The sequence below is a fragment of the Thunnus thynnus genome, chromosome 24 (genome assembly GCF_963924715.1).
Source record: "Thunnus thynnus chromosome 24, fThuThy2.1, whole genome shotgun sequence".
Lineage (NCBI taxonomy): Eukaryota > Metazoa > Chordata > Actinopteri > Scombriformes > Scombridae > Thunnus > Thunnus thynnus.
In genome coordinates, this window is record NC_089540.1 from 13409159 (window position 1) to 13423068 (window position 13910).

A 13910-nucleotide genomic window follows, 5' to 3' on the forward strand; every position below is an offset into this window, starting at 1 on the left:
AGGAGGAGTACGGAAGAAAGGGGAGGGGTAAATCTTGCTCAGCTTCCCAGTATTGTTCTCACCGCTTCCCTTTTCTTTCACTCTTTACTCATTTCCTCCCTTCTCCTTTAATTAATTCTTTTATTTTCATATTTTCATTAAGCTTTATTTCATTTCAACATTTGGAACAGGTAGGTGATGTGGACAACCAAACACATTCACACTTCATTTCCACATAAGTCCTGGTGAATCTCTGTGCGCACCGTCTCTGTCCCTATGTGCTTAGTTTACAGTACAAACAGGGATGAATGGAAAAAAAGGGGGAAAGATAGTGGAATAGTGAATGAGAGACAGATCGAGATAAAGACACAGTTAGTAAGGTGAAAGTCCAGTTCTGCAGGTGACTGATTGCCCGAAGCTGAACGAGGCATTTGAATAACAAAGAAAGAGAGAAAGGCAAGCAGCTGATTAAAACTGACTGACTTTTTTTTTTTTTTTTTCCCTGTGAAGGCTTGGGAGGAAGAGGTTGGACAAAACAGTTGCTCAAAGCAAAGATAACATGTGGAATGCGAAAGGGAGGAATCCACTGAGTCTGTGGCTTTCTCTCTCCATCTGAGGTCAAGTTGCTCTGTAAAAAAAGAAAAAAAAACACCTTGAAATTGATTCTGAAGTCCTTCCAGTTCAGGAAAAGTCAAAAGACCAGGACTGGAATGTCTTTCACAATACTAAACCATTGTGTTTAGCGTGGCTTCATATTGCTGCAATACTGAGTGAGCTTAAAAAGATGCTTGGCCTGCTGCCTGCTGGTCCCATACCGTTGCAAAAAGGATTAATATATGTTAATCATCCTGAGAGAAAGAGAAAGTTTCCATTTAAGACCCAATTCATGCTCTAAGAGTCCTTTGAGCATTTAGGTTTCAAGTCCAAACATGGGCAAAGTTCAGCTGCTACTAAACCAGGAAATGAGTACAAATACGTATTTAATTGGTTCAGCTGATAAACTAACATGAACCGAAAGGGTTGCGGCTATAATTGCGTCCTGAGTGTTCTGGTGGTTATCAGAAATCTACAGCCAGGCCATAAAGTTTAACAGAGAGGGACTTAATGAATGATTGAGCCGCATAATGCCCCTGAAATACTCTGTGTCCTTGAACTGACAAAATGGATTTCTCAACTGGTCACCAAGCTGGCACAGAAAAGGTGAATGATAAAAGTTATGACACGGCAGGAGATGCATTGGACAAAGGCTCTTTCTGACGTAGCTTTTTGAGTCTCCGCTCAGTCACAATGTCATCCAAAATCTATGGCGGCCACCTTAGCTGCACCAAAGGACACTCTGAGAATTGCTCTTCCTGTTCATTGAAACTGGCAGGGAGGAGGGATTGTCCTTGTTGGCTGGCTGGTTGGTCGGTGGGGGTTGTTGGACGTGTTTGTAGTAAACTTTCAATTGTTTATAGTCGCGTGACTATGCAGGGAGGAAGGGGATGTTAATACAAAGATGACTAAAAGTAGTGAAGGGCGAGAGAGAGAAAGGAGGGGAGGAGGTTGTAAAAAATAGAGGAGGAAGATGGGAAATTGTATGACAGCCAGAAAGAGAGTGCACTTCCTCTGGTATTGTTCTGATGGTACAATGAGTCCAGTTCATTTTTGCTGCTCCTTTAGCAGCACATAGACCTGAAGAACCCACCATGGCAGGAGAGCCTGCAGTGTATTGAATTCATTTTGTTCCAACTCTATTCACAGGAATAAAATAGATCCAGAAAAAAAGGAGGACAGTGATGTAAGTGATAGAGAAAGGGAGAAAGGTTGAGAAAACCCTTAAGGGGACAGTTCAACCCAAAATAAAATAAAACCCATTTTTGCTCTTATCCAGACTGCTATATATCCACTCAGATAATGGCTCTGGCTCACCACAATACAACAGAACCCAGTGGAAAGTGGTTTGTGGTGCAGCTGCTCATGATAATCAGATGGAATTCATTGGGATACTAACTAACAACATGTGCTTCATGCCAGCAGCTATATATATATATATATATATATATATGTGTGTTTTCTTCCAGTACCTGTCTCTTTAGTTTCTCAATGACAGATGACCACACCTTCTTTTCAAACACATTTGCACACATATTCACAATTTGTGTTTACACTTTCATTTGAAGGATTTGTACTTAAGTATGTTTAAGTCTTTGTGAAAAATCTACCTCCCACGCAGAAAGACATCACTCCTGCATCAATAAAACCAAAACTGCAAACCATAATTGAGCCTAAGTGGCTCCCTCTGAGTTTTTCTGCAGCTGATGGGGGTTACAGCTCACTAACTAATGCAGCAAAGGCTCTTGTTTAACCCAAAACAATGCTCTGCAATACGTAAATAGCGTGGGAGCTAACAACGTAAAATGTGGCCTTTGCAATGTCATTGCACTAATGAGTACAAGGAGTAATGGTAACATTATGAAGGGAAACATATTACAAGAAGATGACAGAGGATAACTAACAAATCACTAAATACCCTTAATAGTACTAGATATAACAGGAAATAGGAAAAAGAGTATTATGTCTTGCACTCAAAAGCTCATGTTTTGTGTCCTCTTCAGGCCAGAATAGAGGGCACAGTGGATAAGTTAAAGGGTTGGTTCACAAAACATTTAGACATGCAGATAGTTTGGGTTTTGAGATATCAGATCATTCACCTCCATTGTATTAAGGTGGAGGTGGAAAACTGAAACTATATGAATGGCTAGATACCAGTAGGGTTTAGTAGGATGCTACATTTATCATTTTATTCTCTCTGATTGTAGGAGAGTGAAGTGAATGTACGTTTAAAATGTCATTCGGCTTGTCCAAATGTCTATAAAAAGGAACATTGTGAATGTTTTACTCTGCAGCAGGTTGCCCTTGTCAGACTTGAACTGTCTTGAACTTTGGACCGAGTGTGACGTAGGCATTTTTAAAATGTTTAATTAATAATCAAACCGACAGCCGCTCTGTTTTACAACTGTTACTATTTGACAGAAGCTCAGCACTGATTGACAGGGAGAAGGGCAGAGAGACACATACAGACAAGGAAGGAGGGTAAATACGGCTAGAGACAATCAGCATCTATCCAAATAAATTCCAACTAGCTGAGATTGTATTTACACTCCGATACTGACAAGCTGTCTGAAGTTTATTTGGCGAAGAAATGAAAGAGTGTTGACTGAGCCTGCTTGCCCAACATTTAGCATTGGGCATAAACAACATGCAGTTAAAAGTAATAAAACGTAATAAAACCATTAAATCTCAATTGCTTATCAGATCTTTGCGTTCATGATTTAATACCTCAAACTTTCCCGTTACCTTTTAATTGTTAAACAACATTTTAAAATAGCATATCTGTCATTTTGAAATGAATGCATACAGAAGCACACAACATACATGTGTGGTTGATTTAAGGCTTGAATCGAGAGCAGAGACTTTTGATTGTGTGAAAACAGTTGGGTTGTTAAGCTACTTTCCATTGCTATTCAATCACATGAACTGAAAACTTCAATTCATGTGGGGAGAAAAATTTGCATTGTCAAGTCATTCCTCCTCCTCCAGAGGACAAAGATCTATTGTCTCCTTCAGCAGCATTTCGAATACTAAACCTGTGACTTATTGGATAAATTAACAACTCATTTTCTTTTATATCCTCTTGGATTTTCTTTTTATTAGTTCTTAATTACACCATTTTAGAGGAAAGAATCTTAATTTTCCCCTCTAACAGACAGAATAAAGTGGGAGGAAAAAGGATATTGGAAATAAGCCGCTATGTTATAAATTCAAGTCAATGTTTAGATAATTTTGTTATGACTATATTACTATATTATCATTGTATAAATTATATCCATACACTCAGTGGAGAATGATGAGAAATACAGCAGAAGAAAAATGAAACCACAGTCATGAGTGAAATTCCAATCCCACCACATCGTAAGAACAGTATGTTTCTCAGCCTACAGGGACACTTTTGATTCCTATAGTACTTATAAAACTTATACAAACTAATATATTTGAACAAGTACAGTTTTAGAATTCAAACTATGAAAAGACAGGAACCTTCTCTTTGCATTCAAATGAACTTCTACCTGGAAAATGTGTATTTATTCACAGAAAATCATCCAACACAGTCACCTCTTCACACTGATTTTCCCTGCTTCTCTGCTGACTTGTATATATATATTCCTTCACATACTGTATTTCCTGTATGTGACCCATTTCTGCATATTTCTGCTTGTCTCTCATGCCCATGGCAGTGAATACCCTTTTAAAAGTGAACTGTTTCCCTATGGGTCTGTATATTTGCATGATACATTTAAAAGCTGGCAATAGGAAATAGAAGTGAATGTACATCTCTGTCTTCTCTTTTGGTTATGTTTGAAATAACATTTAGTTACTTAAATACAGTGAAAATCTTGATCCATTGTGGGAAAGACCAAAAACAAAATAATTTTTTGGGAAACAAAATATAGTACGCTCTCAGACAATAACAGATACAAGAAGGAAAAGGAGAAAATTATTGACAATAAACAACTGGCTTCCCAATGGACCAAGACTAAAGACTATCATAAGTTCTACCTTTGGTGCACCAAACCAAACAGGACAGAAATTAAAATTTAAAATTAAAAACAAGACAGCAAAGTTGTTTCAAAAATACTGAGCCTTTGCAGTCACTCCCTATTAATGCTATTGCTATCCAAAATGTAATGTTTTGGCTGGTGACACCTGTAATTCCTACGAGAGCTTCTCTCTGACGCACACTGATGTCAACACCAGACACTAACTAATGCAGCCATCACCGATGTTTCCCTAAAGGTTTGTCTTAGCATAACAACAAACCAGTAATATTTCTTTTGGAGCTAAACTGGTTCCAGAGCCAAGAATCTTTACAAGCCAACGAATAAAAACATGTCTGCTGAACATCACGGACAGTCACTTGGCCCAGAAAATCTAGCAGCGTATTTTCATCAATAGAGGCTCAGAACTCGGAAAAGGAGACTTCACATGTCGGCTCAAAATTCCCAACCCAGGCGTTTGTGACAGGCAAAATCCTGACTAACGGGAAAGCAATGGAAAGTCTCTATTGACTCATGATGCTCATCATCTGGCTCATTTATGCACATTAGGTTTAAAATTCCTTTTCTTTATTGACCATTTTGGTTTGTTTTTGGAGCATGGTAATTGCTGTAGAATGAGGTTTAAGGGATGTGTGCAAATATTAATGAAACATCTCTCTACAAAGAAAAATGACAGGTGAAGGAGAGAAAGACGTGTGAGTCTAACCGCCTCTTTTTCTGCTTGTGGGGATATCTGTGTCAAGGTTTAACATCCTTCTTCTGGAAAATAAGTCAAAAACACAGATAAAAGTGACGACAGAAAGAGAAAACAGTACAGCCTTGCTTGTGTTATACACTGATAAGGACACAAAAGTCTACAACAAGCTCAGGTCAGATAAGAGAACTGGACGTGATGTTACTGGATGCTACTAAGCTGCTTTGCTGAGGTCTACTGCCTGAAAAAGACAGTTCAGTCAACATGAAACCAACATGTGTTCTCAATGAGGACAGAAGCTTTTCTAAATGCAATTTACGAAGAAGAGTTTTATAATCAGCAATGGGAGAAACAAAAATGTGCATCACTAACTAATAACTACACATTTCAAGGTCAAGACCCGCCCTTCTCTGCCTCTGATTGGCTTACCCTGACTTAACCTAACCAACCAAACCAAGGAAGGCAACCAGTACTCGCCAATCAGAGGCAGAGTAGGATGGGTCATGACTTTGCCATCCTAGGAAAAAAAATTTGGTGTAATGTATATAGTGATGGGACTGGCTTGAGTGATGTAACAGTAAAATTACAACCATAAGACATCAGAAAGGAAGCAACTTGGTCACATTCTCAGTTTACGAGCTTCTGCAGCTATGCAATCATACATTTTTGAAGAACCAAATGACACAAATGCTTTACTCTCACTCACTATTTGGATGGCGGAGCAAAACTCAACAAAGACAAGACAGAAGATGCCAACAAAGTGACCTAAATAAAATCTTTTCATCTCAAATGTTCAGCCAATTCTAAGTCAGCAAGATGCCGAAAAGCAAATTCATGCTTTCATCTCAAACAGGCTGGAATGTTGTAAAATGTACTTCCTAAAAAGTATATTGAATTGTTACTTTTGTATGAAGGTTTCTATAGAAATAGACCTTTCTTGTTTGCCCCTGAGATATGTTTAAATGTGTTTGGATTTCCTTTTTGGCAGTCTGACCTTGTTTAAAAGCATTAACAAAAGACAAGATGGTAAATTGCACTTAAACTGATGCATCGTAAAAATAAAAACCAATTAAGACACATGACAACTGAGACTATGCAGGAAAGAAGAAGAGAGATACACAAAAGACAGAAAGCACAGCTATTTATAGGTCCAAACATTTGCCAGAAACTCTATTTCCACAAGGCCAACCTTTATTAAAAAGAATGCAGGCAGGATTTCTCAAATGAGGCATTTAGATCTGCAGGAAATTGCTGTAAAATTACTGAATATATTAAGGATCCAAATCAGCTCCAACACCAGCAAGAGAAACGACAGCTGATAGATCAAATTGTAATCAAACTAGGTTACAACAACAAACATTACAGTGTCTCCGTCATGAAGAAAATGCTCAGTGGTTTCGTTTAGCTGCTCCGCAAGCTCGCTGGATCACATTCCTCGTTTCAGTAAACGTCGGCGGAGAGTAAATTGGATTTGGATTCTTGTCAGTTTCAACCCGTGTGATGATGACAGGGGTCGAGTAATCTCCGAGAGATCTATGCATGTTTTATTCAGACCTCACTCTCACAAGCACACACATACACACACACAGACCCTGCACATCCCTCTAATCTGGTTGAGGATTACGCCTGCAATTAGTGGAATGAGAAAGAGAGATTGATAGAGAAACGGAAACATTCTGATTATTGTTATTGTTAGTATTGATGGTATTATTGTGTTCGCCCGAGGATAAGGTCACAGTTAAAAGAGCAAATGGGGATTTAAAACTTAACCTGTAATCAAATTAAACTTGAAAAACACTAAAGTAAAATCACATGAATTATTGGACTGATGTAGCGATAAAAACAAAAGTGAATCATGGCACGCTGGGACTCTTCTGTCAATATACTTCTATTCCAACTATGAAAAGAACACATTTTGCCTCAAGCATCATCAGGTTCATCAGGTTTGTGTTCATCTTGATCTTAATATTGAAGCTCATTCTGTTGTGTATAAAACCACATTTGGCTGCCAGTGTTAATTATAACCTTGGAATATCTGTTTCTTAGCCAAAACACAGGTATGATACCATCTAAAGTATAAATATTGTATGAATAAACAGCAAAAACTAAGTTTAATTAAGTAATGTAACCTTACAGTGATAAATTCTTTCATCATTATGCAGCAAAGCAACACAGAAAACTAGTGAAAGAGTGAATGAGGGGATAAAGAAAGAAAAGAGTCACTGTAGGCACTGCCAGCCTGGCTGATCTAAAACCCTGGCAACAGCAACAAAGAGCCACTGTCTGCTCGCTCTGTCTTTCACACAGTCATGCATGCATACTGTACTGTGTAAACCCGAGTGTAGACGTGAGCGAGTTTGCTGATAGACACACACAGACCAAAACGACCACCAAAAGTGAAAAGTCTTAGTGTTTTTTTTTTTTTTTTTTTCCCCTAATTGATGCTGAATTCAGGGTGAACAAGGACACACATTGTGATTAATGTAAAGCACTTTTATTCAGGCCCATCAGCTACAGGCCAAACTACACCACCCACAGACGAGGAAAGTTACAGCAGTTTAGACTTGCGACAAGATGATATTGATGAGCTCATGTGCACGATTAATTGATTCATCTTAAAAATATACTTGTTCTTTAATAAACAACTTAATGATCCTTATGTGAAACACTAAAAAGATTACGCAATGTCTTTAAATGAAAACAAAATAAAGTGCATTGGGTTACATAACCTTATTACGTTTTTTTCCACTATGTAGAATTCCCACACAGCAGACAATCTACGTCTGACCGGCTTTTCACAAGTGCACATGTGCAAAAGAACTGAGCGAATAAGGAAACTGACCTGATAAACTCAATACAAAACAGTAAAAACTTTCTGTTCTACATGTCTGTTGAAGAATGCTTAATTTTATGTTAAAATTATCTCAGATGAAAACGCGGATTTCTGAGAGTTTGGCAAAGCTTTCTGGGAAATTCCCATTTCCATCCGAGACTATGTAAAGCAGCCGACTTAAAGGGCAGCGCAGCCACGGTACGACACCAGATCGGGTAATACAATTGGCTTTATAGTCAGAGAGACCTGCCGGTTCTGGTCTGAGCTGACTGGTGGCCGATTGATCAGTGAACCCCTAATGTGTCCCACAAGAAAACAGGTGAGTCGCTCAAAATGGAACGCTCTCCACTTCCTGCTTTGTCTCGTGCTATCTCCTCTGGCGCACCTCTCAATTTGAGGATAACCGAAAAGGTGCAGTTTTGCCTAGTGGCTTTTGTGGAAATATCGTCATTTCTACTAGGCTACATTTGTTTTTTTGATATTTTATACAATATCTCTTTGCCAACTCTGTCAGATAGTTTATTTTTACTTGTTTTTGAATATATTCGCTTTTTCAGGCATTTATTACATCATTTTACATCATATTACATCATTATTCTCTAAATTACACAACTTACATTTTCATTTTGGGAACAACAATTGTATTTCTTTGACAGTTTTGTATAAAAACAAATATATGGCAATGTTCACACGAACCATGTAAGAATGTGAGCTAAAATGAGGAAAGAGCAACAAATCAATGTCCCAGTTCTCAAGATTCAGTGGTACATAAATCAGTCAGTCGGTCTGGATGGAGTCCAAAGATCGGGAGTTTCCTGTAAGTGAATGTGTCGAAATGACCATCAAATATTGCAAACTGTGAAAGGTCATGAACTCCTGATAAGGCGGAGGAGTTGTATAGTTGTCTGTGTTCGGGAATTTGTCTTCAGTTCCAAGACACTGTTATCAAAAAATCAACATCCACAGCTCAGGCTTTCAGCTGGCAGTCTCTGCTGAAGTGAGCTTCCTTACAAGTTGTCATTATAACGTCCCATAATTGTAAACACGCTGCTACTTACTTATTTTGGTTGCACCTACCAAAACAAATCAACATATAATTGTTGTCTTAAAACCATGATTATGTTTATTCCAGTTGTGTTATGAAAAAAGATTTTAGCCTGAGGCAGAAAATGGCTGTAAATGTATGTATCCACAGTACAGGAAGGACTTAAACAAAACCACAACTTCAGATTCCATGTTTCAGCAAGTTAAAGAACAATAACAGTGGAAACATTAAACTGCGAGAGCTGAAAAAAAAAGAAAAAAGTGAAGCACAAGCACGCTTTGACACACAACACTACTGCTCATCAATGACTCATTTCATCCCTATGTTAGCTTTCCGTCACTGGTCACGCAGCATTCATGCCACTTGAGACAAAGCTGTGGGACAGTGAGTGCTGAGTGAGGTTTTTAGAATAAAAGCCTTGTTGGCCATTCAAACCAAAGCTGTTTTTTTTTTTTTTCACTTCCCTGAGAGATAGCAGTGGCAAGACATCTGCTCTCTAACTGGGTCAAAGGTCACTGAGTCGGTGGTAACTTTTCAGACTAGTAGAAAATGACAATTCATGTCAATGACTAGGGGACAAATACAGGAAATGAAGAGAAAAATGGTTGTTAAAATCAGCTTATGTCACACTGACTGCATTATAAGTGTTCAATTCATTCCAGCTAAGTGAAAAATACAGAAAAGAAAATGTTTCTATACGCATTTTCCCAAAATTTTACATCAAACTTTGTTATTTTTGGAAACTTTTGGCTTTGAACAATGTTTGGCTGCACACTGACAGAGTACAATGAGATTGAGTACACTGGTTGTTAAGTGGTTTTAATATCCCACAAAACTCTCAATGTTTTGAACTGTAAGATGTATTATCCTGTATTTTGTGGACTAAAACCTAAACATTTGAACCCAAGCAGCAGAAACAGGCTAAGTTAAGGAAATAAACAGAAACAGAAGAAGTCAAGGAATACTTTGATGAAGAGAAAGAAAAGGGTTTAAACTTTTCAAAAATATGATTTTTATGTTCTTCTTTGAATACTGCAGCTTTATCATCTTTTCATTCATCCCTAAATCAATGAGCTGGTAACAAGTTGAGAGTAACTAGGAGCAGAGGAGAAAGTCAGACGAGGGACAAGTGGAGGTTGGACAGGGAGGAGTTGAACAGATAGAGGAGGAGACGGGGAGGAGGAGTCTCCTCACATGACGGTAGTGGCATGTCGGCTTGTCCTTGGAAAGGACACAGCAGCAACTCACAACAAACGATTTCTTTGTCTTTCTATCTGTCTGCGTCTCTCTCACTTTCTCTGTCTGGCACTCTCTCTCTCCTTCCTATGTCCTTATCTCTCTTGCCCTTTCTTTCTGTCTCTCCGCAGTCTCTTTTATTTCTTGTCATTTCAAAAAACTTTTTTTTGTACTGTTGAAAAAAAGTTATAAACTGACGTGACAGAAAGATCCGCTGCTCTGTGTCAGCTTGTGCAGCACAGAGATGGGTGATTTCACTATTGCGCAATAGTCCCTGACAGCACACACACACACACACACACACACACATACACAACCTGTTCGTACTTTGGAGTTTTCCGCTTTCCGCTCTGCTGCTGTTATTGCCCAATAGGCGTTCATTCACACACACACACACACACACACACACACACACACACACACACACACACACACATACACACACACAGAGTCATGTTTCCATCACTTCAGAGGACATTACATTGACTGACATTCATTTCCTGGATACTTGACCATAACTGCCACACGCCTAACCCTAACCTTAACATAACCTTAACATAACCTTAACATAACCCTAAACTAACCTGAACTTTAAACCAAGTCTTCACCCCAAAATGAATGATTTATGTCCAGGGAACTTGCTTTTTGTCCCCATAAGGGAGGCGAGTCCCCACAATATTCCTGCTGTGTAAACAGATTAACGTCCCCACAACGTGAGGAATACCTGGACCCTCACACACACACACACACACACACACACACACACACACACACACACACACCTGTACCTCCCCCCACATTCCCTCTTCCTCTTCATTATCATAATCATGCTGTCACACACACACACTCTCTCTCTCTCATACACACATACACACACACACAAAAATTCCTTTGCTAACTCCTCCCCTCTATGAAGACTTTCCCCCTGGGGCCCTCACAACCTTCCCTCATGGAAAACTACCAGCACACACACACACACACACACACACACACACAAAGACATACACAACGAGATCTGTTAACAGTGGACAGCATATTCTGGGAAGAGCGAGACACTTGATGAAAGAAGGAGAGAGAGAGAGAGAGAGAGAGAGAGAGAGGGTCTTTGATGATATTAATACAAATCTGATGAAAACTAACTAATCAATCTTAAAGCCTTCCCTTCTCCTCCATCCACACCTAAGGGACAAGATCAATATTTACATTCCCAACAGGCTTGAAAGGCTGACAGAGAGTAAAATACAGATAGATAGATAGATAGATAGATAGATAGATAGATAGATAGATAGATAGATAGATAGATAGATAGATAGATAGCAAAAGCAATGTTATCTCCTAATGGACTAATCCTCCAATGACTTAACTGTAGCTAGCAGGTGCTTTGCTATATTAATTACATAATTACATATGTACATTATCCATCCATATAATTTTACATATGACTCTGTTGGATTGCTGTTGAAGGTCAAATGAAGTTTAAATTCTGTTTTAGTCTTGAATGATAAAAGCAGATATCTTCCTATAACTGCCTAACTTTAGAGACTGTGCTCATCACCAGCAGCAGTGGTCACTGGTTTTAAACATGTAAAACAATGTTTTCTTGTTAAGTGACCTCTTGTGGCGGTGCGAATAATGACTCTTGCCTCTCAAGCAAAAGCAGAAGTAGCAAAAAACCTTAAGGGGAGGTTGGGTTGGGTGCGTACAAAATGTCAAGACTTTGACACCAGAGACTGCTGTTTGCATCCTGTCTACACTGGGGTGTGGGTTTCTTTTAACCATGATGGCGATATTTTCTTAACTTCTACCATGGCTGCAATCTTCCCCTAACCTTAACGAAGCAAGTGAGATTGCCTAAATGTAATATGTGTAAATGTAAAATGTAACAATAGAGGTGGAAGACCAGAAAAAGACCATATTGGTTGTTTTGGAAGACACTAAAAAATCACCTTATTTTGTTGTTTAGATACTTTAAAAACCACAAATACTTTGCTTTTACCAAAACTTCACTAGTTTACTAGTTATGATGATTTCAGAGAAGCCTTTTAAGTTTGTCAAAAATATGCATAAGTAATGTTCAAAGACAGCTAACGTCAGGCTTCGATTAAGGCTCCCACCAGTGCAAACATTAAATAATAAATGTCATACAGTGTGAGAAACAAATAAGATGTTAGTCATATTAACCTTGGTTCGCACAACTAATGTATATCTTTAATTTAATTTAAAATTTAGGAGCACGTTGTTCACAAATTTCATGCTGGTTTTGTGACTTTGACTTCTCAGAGAGAGAAGCAGAGGAAGAGAAAAGAGAGGCTGTTGTACGACTGTGGAGCAGAAAGGTGAGCTGCTGCTGCTTGTTTACAATAAAACTCTGTTTAGTCACAAACACTGAGCCTCTCTCGTATGTGGGCACACACGTACTTCCACACTGTAGTAACTAACTACACATATTCACTCGACTGTACGACTCGACATCTTCAGCAGAATTTAACACCTCGGGCACATTTTACGTAGAGGGAAGTCTTAAAAATTTGTGTTCACTTCTCTAATCACAAGTGAAAAATGACTGAAGTTGAATGATTATATATAAGTGAATATGACTTATTTAGATGGATATTCATATATGGGGTCACTAGAGACAAGCAGGCAATGGATTAGTCATGTGTTTAAAATGTTATTTTTAGACATAATACTTGTAATTCTGCCTTGAGGGATTGTTCTAGGCTATATTATTTCATACTATAGTGTAATACCCAGATGTGTAGACATGTGGCGTTCTGAGCTCCACCTTAAAGATTAACATTAGGATTAGGCAGAAGGATAGTTTTCATTGTACTTAATATGTATGTCACTGTTTTACCCATCTCCTTTACAATCAAATGATGTAATAACATGTACAATGATGAGAGTAAGATACTCTCAGCATGACAGTCGGAGGAATTAATGGTATTTTTCTCCACCTCATGTTTCTCCATAAACACAGTCACATTTACGCACACATAAACGTATTATCTGCAATGTTTTCACATATATGATGATTAAATGTACAGTTAATATGACATAAAAGTGACCCAGCGTACAGAATATCCACTTACTGAAAGCTTTAACATCCGGTGAACAGCACATCTTTTCTTGGAAAAAATCCTCTGGCTAACAGGAAATGATGCCTTTTTTTAGTCTGGCAGCAGAAGTGTTTGATCTGAAATGTATTTTTTTTTTTTATTCTGCATCTGTTTTGTTTTTGCTTATTTATTTATTTAGACAGTCAAACTGTTATAAATTTGCGATGGATGATTAAGTTTTCTTTTGTTTTTTTTTTTGTTTTAGTTAACATTAGCAGCCAGCTGTTGAACAAAGACAGAAAAGTCCTGAATAATTTAATCCATCTCCTGCCTCTGTCATGAAATATATTAAAGCATATTCAATAACAAACGTCTTATTTAAGCCTGTTATTTTTTATGCACATAGAAGTGGAAATGATTAAATGAACCACTTGACATCTTTCCTTATTTTAGGATCATGAGACGA